A 12308-nucleotide genomic window follows, 5' to 3' on the forward strand; every position below is an offset into this window, starting at 1 on the left:
CTGGTACAAAGCTCTTGTGTGAGTTAAGTTTCCTCTCCAACACTTGCACTCATTTCCTGGAGAAGGCCTTTGTTTCCCTGGTCTGTGTTTGCTGTGTGGGCTACAACTCTTTATCAGTCTTTTCCTCCCTATGATCTCCTGTCTTTTCAGCTTCTCTGGTTTACATCTGTGCCTGGAGCTCCTTTGCCTTCCCAGATCATGGATTTTCTGTTCTCCTGCTCTGGTACTGCCCCACTGCTGCTGGGATCAAGCTGTGCTCCCACATGTAGACTATCTGAAAATGGGGCTAGAGGTTACTTTATGAAAACCAGGTGACTTATAAAATTAGACAGTCAAAATTACAGGCAGTTATAACACATTTGTGACTTACAACTTCTTTGGGGACTGACTTGAGAGGGTTTTTAAGGCAGCAGGTGAATAGCTGGTACTTCAAAGACAAGTATCATCCTGAAGCTCATTACAAAAATTATCAGCACTTCCTGGAAATGGCAAGATACGTAGAACAGACGTAGATACCAACTCTTTTGTAAACGGTTTTACAGAAAGAAATAAAAATGGATACACAACTTAAACAAAGATGAATAGTGGAGATGGAGGTGAGGACAAGGAGAAAAATTGAGAAAAAGGGAGATTAAGCTGTTGAAAAAACCCTAAATCCACATGAAAGGCAACACAGCAGAGCAATAGGAGACTGAGGAGTGCATAGGGCAGTGCTGTTGCACTGACAAAAATAAGTAAGTAGAAGGAACAAAAATCTCATTTTCTAAGAAAAGAAGTCACCGTGTAAAAATGACAGTAATGGCTCTTGGTTTTTTTCTCCCTCCCTCTCTGCAAATGCAGTCTAGGAGAATGTGGTTACTACATCTATTGCATCACATTTTCTCATGGAAGTTACAATGCTGTTCCCAGATACTGCCATGTCACTCATCCCACTATGACTTTCTTCAAGGACCTTGTAGAGCAAAGGTCCAAGAGTGTAGTAAAATTAGGCATATTTTGTGTCTCTTTCTTGTCTTTGGTAGGGGTTGAATTTCACCCCCTGTGCATATTTTATGTGTCTCATAATAACACCCACTCATTCATTGCAGAAGAGGCATTCTATTTTCCTCCTGTGACACTTCCTTAGGATTGCAGCTGGGAAATGTGTCACTGGGACTTCCCTTTGTTCCCTTGCTCTGAGCTAGACACTTGTGGCAGGTGCTGGATACACTCTAGGTCACAGCTTGCACAAGTGGAGACAGTTTAAGTGTCTGGCTTGTGTATGGCACTATCACCGCTGCTTGAGCACAGGGGTTAATCAGCAGCTGTCAAACAGCACTGTTCCAGCACTCCTGGGCTGGGGGGGTATCTCAGTATTGTGGGACAACAGCCAAAACTGAGAGAAGATTTCAGCCTTTTTTTTCTTTTTTTTTTTTTTTTTTTTTTTTTTTTTTTTTTTTTTTTACCCTTTAGAGCAGGAGAGAGTTGTAGTCATTACTGCAGGTCTGTGCCTCTACCTGTCCCTTTTTAAGGATGTCCTTCTAGCAATCAGAAGACTGTCCTTCCCAGGAAGACGAAACAGAGGAAAAGTGGGACTGTGATAACCCATTAATAAACCCAGTCTGATGAGGAGCAGCTGAGGGAGCTTGGGGTGTTCAGCCTGGAAAGAGGGAGGCTCAGGGGGGATCTTCTCACTCTACATCTCCTGACAGGAGGTTGTACCAAGTGGAGAGTGCTCTATCCTCGCAAGCAGAAAGTGACAGGACTAAAGGAAATGGCCTCACATTGCACTCGGGAGGTTTAGACTGGATATTATAAAAAAAATTCTTCCCAAAAAGGTTGTCAAACATTGGAACAGGCTGCCCAGGGGAGCGGTTGTGTCACCATCCCTGGGGATATTTCAAAGATGAGTAAATGTGGTCCTTGCAGACATGGTTTATTGGTTGTGTGAACTTGGCAGTGCTGGGTGAAAGGTTGGACTTGATGATCTCAGAGGTCTTTCCAACCTAAACAATTCCATCTTTCCATGCTATGACTTCAGTCTGCAGAGTGGCCAGCTCACTGAGATCTTTACCATGACTGCTGTCACCAGGACTCAGATTTGGCACTGCTAATCTTGCTCTGGCACCTGTGTGCTGTGTTGGAGTTGCTCCTGCATGTTTGGACATCAAAGGCAAAACAGGAATAGCGAAAGCCACACTGCACTTGTATCAGCCTGTGAAGGTACACAGATGCCTGGGCCCTTTGTTTTCCATGGACTGGTAAGAACGTGACATTTGTGCCCAGGACTTCTAGAAGATAAACAAAGAGCTGTATACATACAGCACACACACACATACAAACATACATTCCATATGGGTGTATGTTAATACATGGACTTAGGGAACAAAGGAACCAAGGCCTTTTTCCTGCTACCAAAGCAAATCATTGAATAATAATCCATTAGACAGAAGGAACAAGCTTCATCCTGAGAACCATTGCTGTCACTTCTCTCCAAACTCCTCTATGAACATTGTTGCAGAATATCATGGCAGTGCTCTGCCATAATATCTCCTTTCTAATTTCCAGTCTAAGCACATCCACCACTATTTTGTATCTATTGATTCTGAGCAGTCTTGCTTGTAAGCTTTAGTCACGAGCTAAATGTAACTCTGCATTGCTGATTTTGTTTGCTAGCAAAACAGAAGTTTAGCAGAACCTAAAGGCAAAACCAACACAGAGATGCTGCAAAAGGAATTTGTATTGGATAGAGCATTTGCTTTATCCAACTTCAGTCAAGTCTAAGGTGGTGGTGTGTTTTCCCTCCACAACCATCAGAAAGATGCTGGCACCTCTCCAGGGTTTTTATCATTCAGGCACTTATTTGAGGATCTGAAGAAATGTTTACCATCAGTGCCTGCTTCTTCCTTTCCACAGATTGTCAAGTGAATCTGCATCAGCAGAGTAGCTGAAGCATGCACCTAAAAGCAGATGAAATGAGCCTCTCCTCACTGTTTATCTTAAAATTCAAAAGAATATTCCAGTCAATAACACTTGGATTTTTCGCTCTTGAGAAGAAAATGGATCACAGAGAAGTCACCTGGGATGTCAGAGAACTGTTTTAAAAGAACTAAAGTCCCTAAATCTGGTCTTTATCGACAAGTCGTGAGACAAACATAAACACTGAAAGAAAGACATGGAATGTTTAAACCATTTTTATTTTCCCAGAAGCAAGTGGCTTTTAGAATATTCATTGCAGAAATTGGTTTAATTACAAATTGGAACAAGAATAAGTTTTGGAATTCTGATTCCAAAGAGAATCTGAGACAGAGCTCTGATTCTATGGTGAAAAAATTGCTGAAACAGGAAATTTCCTTCCTTCAATAATGCATTGCTCTCTGCCCTCATATCAGAGCAATTCTATCTTCTAGCAACTCACTCTGAAAAAACATGATCTTTTAGCAGACCACTGTGTTTAAACAAAACCATTGTTCTCCCTCTTGTTTGTGACAAAAGGTAATGAATGGAGACTGGGAGTTCCTGAATACAGCAGGAGCTCTGGAATAAATAACTATTAACATGAATATCTGAAAAAGAAGGAATTTGACGTGAAGGGCCGAAGCATAAGGACAAATTAGATAGAAGAAATGATGCTGATTTTCCAGTCTGGGCTGGAAATAACACCGATGGAGAAATGAAAAAGACTAGGAAACATTGTGTCTGCAAACTGTTCTCTCAGTGGGTGTTTTTGGGAGTGTCAGCTAAAGGATTCAACTTTTGGTAGGATAAGTATGTGTTACCCATGCCCAAATTTGTGGGCATGGGTAACACATAATCAACTCACAAATCAGCTGACTTAGTTCAATGTTGCTTCCTTAGAAAAAACACTCAGGTTTGCAAATACCTTTGATGATACACTTTTGGCAACTCAGGGGCATGCTGGAGCACATTCCCCTTCTCTGTCACACATTCCCCTCTACGCTTCCCCATGGGCAAATGCAAGTCCAAAAGTGCAACAAACTATTCTGTATTAATTTCTTTGTGGTGTTTTTCTCTGCAAACAAAAAACTTGCAGTTCTTTGCACATTTATCAGGAGAAGCTGCAATAATCTCAATTCACCATCCCACTTAGAATGGGAATTCAGAAACATTTCACTTATCAGGCCGTAAATCCAATCTTCTGTTTGTCTCTAACTTCATTGGCTCTGAAAGCAAAACAGGAGCTGCTTTTCCTCCTTCAGGCTGAGATTTTGGTAACAGTTAAAGTGGGATTACAGAGTCAAAATTTACACTTGTAGCCAATGAGTGAAACAGAAAACTCATATTCTGCTGCTTTTGTGGGAGGGAATACACTGTGGTAAAATGAATAATCCTCAATACATTAACTTCTTAGGAGGGAAAATATAAGGCAATCAGGTGCTCCTGAAGTGCTCAGTCTGTTGTTTGGCTCAGTTTGCTGCCTCTCTAGAAAACCTGCAATTTGTGTATCCTTGGCATCAGGAATCAGTGCCCCGAGGGAGAGGATATACAAGCCTGCAGGAATGTAGATAAACATCTAAGTTCTTACTCTGCATAACAACAACAAAAAATAACCAGTGAAAGCCTTCAAAGTGCTGCCAAGGGGCCCTTCTTCATAGTCACAGGTACCATACTAAGAGGAGAGCTTACACTTCTCATTGGAAATATTTAATATTTAATAGATCCAATAATAATTCTGCCTTTTTTTGACAACAGAAAATCTATAGGGTTTTATTTTTCTGGGTCCAAGCAGGGGGAATGGCCAAGCCTGTGTGTTCTTTCTAGCACTGGGCAATGTTTTCTTTGTAGTAATGCCTAATGGTTTTGTCAGTTGTTATTTACATAATAACTTTCAGAACCAAAAATGTAGGAAACATTATTTTGTAAAATTTAGTAGCTTGCTGGGAATAATTATACACTTCACAGAGGCATCTACTGAAGCATCTACTCTAGAAGCACACAGAGTTCAGCTGGTATAACTGAAGGTGAGGGTATGTAATTGTCAGGGGAAATAGTGTTTTATTGTAGAATTTTCTAACAGTGGGTATTTGGTCAACTCAAGCAATTCCCCAGACTGCAGAATGACTGCCCTTTGGGAATGCTATTTATAAACTCAAAAGTGCCTGAACAGCACTCACAAAAAGGCTGCCAGTTTCAAGAAAATTAATGACAATCTAACATTGTTGGAGGATGAAGAGAGAAGAGGCTTTGTGCTGAGCTTAAGGCATGAAGTGTGTTTGTACTGCTTTGTCTTGGCCTCTCTGTGGGAGCCTGGGGTATTGATGGCAGCACCCTGCTCATGGCATTGTCAGCTTAGGCAAATCAATGCAGGAAAATGTAAACTTACAGGTAACCTCACATCCCGTTCTCCCAACGGCTCTCGAGAGAAAATGGTGTCTTTGTGTCCCAGAGCCTTCAGGGTGTGTCTTTGCTGTACTTCCATTAAAAAACAATCCACAACAAAACCACAAAACCCACCCCACAAGACAATCACACCCAAAATATTTCCCTGAGTGCAAGTAGTTTGTGCAGAGTTTCTGCACCTGATCCAGCCTTTTGGCGATTGACTGGTTTTATTTGGAATTTTAAAAATTCCAATCAGACACAGTTCAACTACAAGTCCACACTGCTCTAAAGACTAACAATTCCCTGCTTTAAATTTTCCTGCTGGATGTCAAAATTGAACTTACTGTGCATAACCATCAGATGAGCACCAGAACCAGCACAGGAGTGAGAGAGCCAGAAAGAGAAGTTCAGTGTCAAAGAGTGACACATTCCAGTCGCTGTGTCAGTGCCTCAGCTACTGTTGGCAACCACAGCACAACTTCCAGCACAAAGGGCCTGTACAGGTATCAGTGACTGTCTTTGAATAAAAAAGCACTTTCAGTTGACACCATCATCCTGCCTGTGGCACAGAAATGTAGGCACATATGTAACGTGTGTGCATTTACTGTGATAGGAGTATTTATGAATCAAATGTTTTAATAAAACTCACTGACTTCTGAGCAAACTTTTTATCTTCTGATCACTTCAAGTTGGGCTACATTGCTCTTACTGATGGAGTGAGGGGAAAATGACATTTCTAATGCTGTATGTTTTGTGTGAAGTCATCTGTGCAGAAAAAAGGCTTTGTATCCTGCTCGCAGAGCATGTGTGAGAACTGTTTCAACAACAACAAGCAGCTTCCCGTCACTTTTAATTTGGAAAGACAAAATGGCTGAAGGCCACAGCTGTTGATTTATTCAGATGCCGAAGGAAACCATTAGCCCATTGGACCCTGAAGATGAGATTCCTTTGTGCTGAATGTTAATATAAGGAAATCCCAAACAGGGGCTGCCAAAGGGACATAATACAAATGCAAAACGCCAAATGTACCTAGAAAGGAAGGAGGTAGATGGTTGTTTATTAGAGAAGAGAAAAAAAATCCAGTGAAAAGCAGTTTGCTTTTTTTCTGCTTCTTCTTAAGTACAGTGTGATATACAAACTATGAGATGAAAACTCTCCTGTGTTCAAATCAAACAGAATATCTGTGAAACACACAGCTACACATATGGTTGCATGTTAATGACTGCATGTCCATGTGAACTGGTTTTTATCAGCATAATGCAGATGGAGCTGCTCCACACACTGCCTGCTGTTTGCAGCTTTGTTTTAATTAGTTGTAATAGCCCAGTATAAATGAATTGCATCCTCAGAAGAGAGGTCAAAGAAAAAACATAATAGCTGTCATCAGGCTAGGCAACTCCTGTGTCAGATTGCTGCTGTAATGGCCTCATGGCAGAAACACGATTAATCATTGCCTGTATTTAGCCTGAATTTCACAAACGCTCCCTCTCCCCCAGCTCTTTTCTTTCAAGATTCAACAGTTACAAGTACTTTATTCCATACCTGTGCAGGAGTGACATTTCTAATACTTCATTCAGAACTTCAAAAATATTTAGTACAGGACAAGCTGTCATCTACAGCAATGTTTAAATCAGCATAGGGTCCTATTTGAAGGATGTGTATTTATACGTCACAATGACACCACAGAATTGAAACTTGTCCTGGCTGCCTGTCTTGTTCTCAACCCAGCAAAATGGAGCTTCTGGCATGTGGCAAAGAAATGACATGAGGAAAAGGAACAGTACTCATTAGTCAAGGCTGAACTGATTATAGGAAAAAGAATGTGATTGACTGAGGAGGTTGATAATAGTGGAGAAAATAGACCAAGAGTGGTTGAAACAAAGGACAGAGGAATTTGTTTCTGCTGGCTGATGTTCCTCCACTTTTCCAACTAAGATTTTAACCAATAAAAAACAAACCATGTTTGTGGTGTTGTCACAACAGTTTCCAGTTAAAGACAAATGAAGTCAGGATAAACTTCCAGCATCCCTCATTTTGGTTGGTTGCTAGCCAAATGAGCGAGAACCCAAAATACGGTTGGTTTACAAAGTCATTTGTAGACGACTTCTTACAGAGTTCTTATAGATCAGCATTGACCCACATTCCATGCTTTGAAAGATATGGCACTAGGACTTGATTCTTTCAACAGCCATAAAAACAGCCCCACAAATTCCTTACTATCACTGGCTGTATTCTGGTGATCCTTGCTGTGTCCAGCTGGTGACAGTTTTTCAGTGTCCTTTAGCAATCATCTGCAAGGCAGACTCTGACCAGTGCTCTTGGCCAGCTGGAGGGAGCTGTGCTGTACCCAAAGGGTCCAGCCTGTGACCCTGTGTAGCTGCTAAGACGTCCCTAATGGAGTGTCTGCAGAGGGTAGGAAGAACAGGAAAAACAAAGTTTGCTTTGGTTCTTTGACTAATGAGAGAATCTGAGAATCATTAAAGTTGGTAAAGACCCCCAAGATCATTGAGTCCAACCTTTGACTGCAAACCACCACATCAAGCAACCCAAAGCACTGAGTTCCACATCCCGTCTCCCTTGAGGAGTTCCAGGGATGGTGACTCCACAACCTCTCTGGTGGCCCCTTCCAGTGCCTGACCACCCTTTCACTGATGAAATTCTTCCTGATGTCAGTCTGAACATCCCCTGGCACAGCTTGAGGCCATTTCCTTTTGTTCTGTCCACTCCTACCTGGCTGACCCCTCCTGTCAGGAGCTGTGCAGAGCCAGAAGGTTCCTCCTGAGCCTCCTTTTCTCCAGGCTGAGCCCCTTTCCCAGCTTTCTCAGCTGCTCCTCCTCAGACCTGTGCTCCAGAGCCTTCCCCAGCTCCTTTCCCTTCCCTGGACCATGAAACTACCTCCATAACAGGTTAAAAAAAAAAAGGTTCAGTATTAGTATGCAACCTTCTTTTCCCCCTTGCTTGAAAATCTGCATTTTGATGCAATTTTTATTTACAAAAACCCCCTTCTCTGTGGTTTTATATTTTCTCCCTTATTTTTTTAAATAAGAGTCCTGCCTCCTTCTGTGGAATAAACAGATTCACTCTTCACTGATTATGCAGTGAAGGGAAAAGCACTGTGTGCATTGAATGAATATTTTTCCAAGTTGTACGTTTTTAAATGAAATATATCTGCTGCTGCTTCAAACCAGCAGAGGGAGTTTGCTCATCCAAATTAAAATTTTTAAACTTCTCAACACAACCCTATTTTTTCAGTGCTGTTGTTACCTGGTAAGATCTGCTGCTGAAAAGAGAAGGTGAAATTTTACCATCCAGATTGTTTAACTCCTTAGTCCTTGAGCCTGCTTGCTTCCAGTCAATTTCTATGGATGTCATTGTGCAAGAAGTTGCTGCAATGAAAAATTCATTAGAGAACAAAAAACATGAAAAATCAACTCAGCTGGAATGTTTGGGAACCAACTACTTGGTTAAAGGGGAATATACAATTATTGCAGTGCATGTGCCACTCAGAAATGCATGAAACCACTGTGTGGTAACAGCTGACACACTTTTTTTGGGGGGGAGAAAAAAAGTCAGTTCCTTTATTTTTTGCACTCCAGAGAGAAGCTTTGAAAGTTCCTGATTTAGGTTTCTTTATTTGGAAATACTGGAGTAGTTTTAAGATGACCACAGTGGCAAAAAGGTCAAGTGAAATGTTCACTGTAGAAGTAGTAGGGAAAGACTAGTTTTTTGTTTGTTTGTTTGTTTGGTTTTTGTTTGTTTGTTTTTTTTTTGTGAGATAAAATAAATCAGTTCTTGTGGTGACAAATTGTATCATTCTTATCTTCCGTTATAAACCTGCATAGCAGGAACTATACAATGATCTCTCTTGCAAAATAAAATTATAGCAGTTACTGATGTTAACAGTGGATATTATCTTGATCTGCAAGTATGTCACAACTTTTCCTCTCTCAAAAACAAGGTAGAAATTCAGATATTCCGTTAAGCTTAATCACAAAACACTTAAAATGCTAATCTTTCATTTAAAAAAGTTTTCTTGGACAAATTTGTGAGACGATTGTGTTATTTTTGGGAACCTAATTGGATTTAAAAATACTCTGAAACAAATATGCACTTTTATAATTCCATACAGTCAGAATATCAATTCTCTACGCCTGGAACTGAAAGGAAGGTCAGAATAAAAAGCAAGAGCCAGTGTTCCCTGTATATCTGCCCAAATATGAGTAAAACTATTTTCAAAGGACTGCACAAATACCAATATTGACTAATATTCAAAGGAAAATGGCTTATTACAATTTTCAGCTTTTACCGAAGTGGAAAATGAGGAAGGAACTCATTGTAGGTGATTTAGAAGGCGATTTTCAGTAGATAAGCATTTAGCACATGCCCCCAGACATAGAGAAAAGAAAGAAGTTGTCACGTGACTTAACAGTTGAGTGAAAATAGTCAATAGGCTGGCACAGATGCATTTTCTTTACATGTATTACAATTGCTCACCCATATGAGATTGCTAAATACAGGTCCCCATGTTGCTCTGAGTCACACATGAGCAGACTCCTGCACTTTTGCAAACCTCATTGCCGTGAAGTCTTGTCAGACTCAGCAAAGCGTGGGGCAGACACAGCTGCCAGTGCCCCACACCTCACAGGGCACAGCCCAGCACCAGACAGAAAACTGCTCAGGCTGCAGGGCATGGATTCAGCAGCACTGCCCACAGACAGACTGGGGCTCAGCAGCCCCCACAGGGGCTCCCCCAGGAGCCATCCCATTTCTGCCTCACTGGCACTGGAAAGAGGATGGAGGCTGAGGCACAGGACCAGCAGATGCTGGTGCTTTACCATCGGAGCAGATGGCTCAGAATAAAACTCAGGTTTTGTACTCAGGCTGCTAAGAAGCTTTGAGCTAGACCTGGCCAGAGTTAGCAAGGCATGTTGAAATAAAACAGAATTTCACAAAGCGAGTATTTTACCTGTCCACAGTGTAAGAACCAAGAACCAGGGCTTTGCTCTCCCGTCTGTTCTAGGCTGAAGGGAGGGGCAAAGGCAGCTCTGTGTCAGCATAAGTGCATAAGAACGGGAATGAGATTTGGCCAGCTTCCAGAAAGAAGCTTCCAGAAAGAAGGGTGGATGGAGTTCCCTCAATGCTTTTTAAACATGTATATTGCTTCCAGAAAGAAGGGTACGTGGAGTTCCCTCAATGCTCTCTAAACATGTACACTATTGACATTTTATTTCTCACCTCTTGTTCATGCACACTTAGCTTTGTGGCAGAGTTTAATAAAGTAAAAACTGCTACATCAGATAAAAATTATAATTCCCCTTATCCTTTATCCTTCTTTTTTTAGCACATAGCTCTATAAAGGAAGTGGAAAAAAGTGATACATTAGACAGATGAGGATAATTTATTCTCATGGAAGTTATTTTCTGAATTTTTATTGGAAGAGACTTCACTCTAAGGCTGATGTTTCCTTTCTGTCCTGAAAGAAAAGAAGAAAAGAAGAAAAGAAGGAAAGAAGAGGACCTCCTCTTCTTAATAAGTACTTTAAATCTGGGGGTGCAGGAGGGTTGTAGTTTTATAAAAAATAAATTCTTCTTTTAAAGGTAGCATCGTGGGGCCATTTATCAGCAAAACACTGCACCTGCTTCAAGGAAATTCTGTGACTTGTATATTCTCAGTTCTGCAGTTGAAAAAAATGGGAGCACCTGCCTCAAAGTGTGGTAAAGCAGATAAAATACCATAATAAAATGTGATATATAGTTGTTTATACTCTCAGACTTCATGTTGTGTCTTTAGTGCTCATGATCTGACTCATTTTCCCTTTCTGTGCCATGAGAAAGATGCTAAGCAAAAGCTGACTCCTGGAAATACTTGACATTCTTTTCAGGCTAATTTTGTCCTGAGCTTGGCTGAAACAGTTCATTTGGAACCACTCATAAAAGGATGTCTGCAGCCAAAAAGAGGGAATATTTTCACTTCAGAGAGCCCTGCTGTGTTACATTCCCTGATTTTCATCAAAACCAGACCATGTTTACTTGTCCTTTTGGCCTCAGGGTCAGGGTTTTTTCTTTACATTTCTTCAGTTCTAAGTAGTTGTTTCACTCATTCCTGAGTTTCCCACAAAAACCTAAACAGTGCAGCCTGATATATCTTGGAGCACTTTCCTACATGCATCTGAAGTAAAAAAAAAAAAAAAAACAAACCAAAAAAACCCACCCAACAAAAGAGACCCCTACCCCATAAACTCTTCAAAAGCAGTGCACAAGCCCACAAACACGTGCGTGATGTTAATGACATTGGCCAAGGGGATGGTTAGGTTGATGTCTCAGATCATCCAGTCCAACCTGTGACCAGACAACACCAGGTCAGCTAGACCCTGGCACTAAGTGCCACATCCACTGCTTGCTGAACATCCCTCCAGGATGAGACTCCACTGTCTCTGAGCTGCCCATTCCAATGGGCAATCAACCTTTCTGTGAATTAACCTTTCTCCAACCTGAGCCTCCTCAGCCTTTCCTCCTAAGATTTGTGCTCCAGACCTAGAGGAAGAAGAGGACTTCATGCTGGGAAGCAGGGCAGGGATGTGGGGTGTCCCCAGCCCCAGAGGAAGAGGAGGACTTTGTGCTGGGAAGCAGGGCAGGGATGTGGGGTGGCCCCAGCAGAAAAGGGAGTGATGAGGGGGATGGTGCTGTTCATGAGTCCTTGAGGCCAAAAAGGTGAAAGGAATCCTGTGTGCTTTAGGAAGAACATTGCCAGCACATCAGAGAGATGATCCTGCACCTCTGCTCAGCCCTGCTGAGGCATATCTGGAATGCTGTGTCCTGGTCTGGGCTCTGTGAAAGACATGGAGCTCCTGACGTGAGCCCAGTGGAGACTATGGAGATGATGAAGGGAGTGGAACATCTTTCTTACAAGGAAAGGCTGACGGGGTTGAGGCTGTTCAGCCTTGAGAGGGGCCTCATCCCAGTCTGTCCTTTCTGCAGGGAGGGCTC

The sequence above is a fragment of the Melospiza georgiana genome, chromosome 3 (genome assembly GCF_028018845.1).
Source record: "Melospiza georgiana isolate bMelGeo1 chromosome 3, bMelGeo1.pri, whole genome shotgun sequence".
Taxonomy (NCBI): domain Eukaryota; kingdom Metazoa; phylum Chordata; class Aves; order Passeriformes; family Passerellidae; genus Melospiza; species Melospiza georgiana.